Source organism: Phyllostomus discolor, chromosome 4, assembly GCF_004126475.2.
Source record: "Phyllostomus discolor isolate MPI-MPIP mPhyDis1 chromosome 4, mPhyDis1.pri.v3, whole genome shotgun sequence".
In the NCBI taxonomy this organism is placed as follows: domain Eukaryota; kingdom Metazoa; phylum Chordata; class Mammalia; order Chiroptera; family Phyllostomidae; genus Phyllostomus; species Phyllostomus discolor.
Genome location: NC_040906.2, coordinates 106,682,085 through 106,683,384, shown reverse-complemented (window position 1 = coordinate 106,683,384; position 1,300 = coordinate 106,682,085).

Sequence of the window (1,300 nt, the reverse complement as noted above, 5' to 3'; positions counted from 1 at the left end):
ACATCAGAAATTGAGATGAATGGAACTCTGACAACTACAGAATTAAAAAAACTACAACCACCCAGAACGGTAGGAGGGGCACAGACACGCAACAGGCTTGTCCGTCACATGTGTGGTGAATAAAAATTCAGAGGGTTATCTCAGGAGTGAGGAATCCCAAACCCACACCAGGCCCTGCAGTCCAGCATTCCAGTACCAGGAAGATAAGTCCCCACAACTTCTGGCTGCAAAAATCAGTGGGGATTGAGTCAGTGGAAGGAACTGTTGGAGCCCCAAGCAGTTCCTCTTAAAGAACCCACAGACTCACCTACTCAGACTCACTCCCTCTGAGCTCTAGCACCAAGGAGCAGCTTGAAAGGCACCAGTGGCATACGGGGAGAAACTGAAGTGTCTGACATCAAAGGGAGCAGAGACCATTGTCCAGTTTTAAATCTCCCACCACAGAGCCAGCAAGCTGGTGCCATGTCTGAGAATCCACCAACCTGGCTAACACTGTTGACCTGCCTTGGAGATTCCCAGAGGCTCTACGCCCTCAACTTACAGGCCCATTCAAGCTGGTTTTCCATATGAATGGCTGGTCTTGGCTCATGCTTCACAACTTCTTAAGTCCTCTCAAACACAGAACTAGCAGCAGCCAGCCTAGATTCACAGCTTGGCCTGGCCTGGGAATCTCCAAGCCCACAGCATAAGTAGTAGCCATCTCAGATTGCTTTATAACTCAGGCGGGGTGGCCCGGGCAAAACATAGGTGGGAGCTGACATTGGCCTCCACCACCCAGGAAACCCCAGGGCCAGTGCACTCAGTGGACAGCTAGAGACCATGTTGGAGCACCACCACCCTGCCCCTGCACAGCTGATCCTCCACGGAGGGCAGAGGTTGGTAGTAAGTGGTTCCAGCCAATCCTTGCAGCTGACTGGCCTGGGTAAATTCCTACCATTGATCTGCCAACAGCAACCAAAGTTCAACTACAAGAGGAGGGTGTACTCAGCCGATACGAAGGGTGTACCTCAAGTACCCAGCTTGGGTGACAGGGGAGGTTGAGCCATTGGACCCTACAGGACACCTGCTATGTCAGGCCATGCTGCCAAGACACAGAGTCATAGCAGCTCTATTTAATACACAGAAACAAACACAGGAAGGCTGCCAAAATGAGGAGACAAAGAAACATGGGCCAAATGAAAGAACAGATCAAAACTCCAGAAAAAGAACTGAACAAAATGGAAGTAAGCAATCTATCAGATGCAGAGTTCAAAACACTGGTTATAAGGATGTTCAAGGAACTTAGTGAGGACCTCAGCAG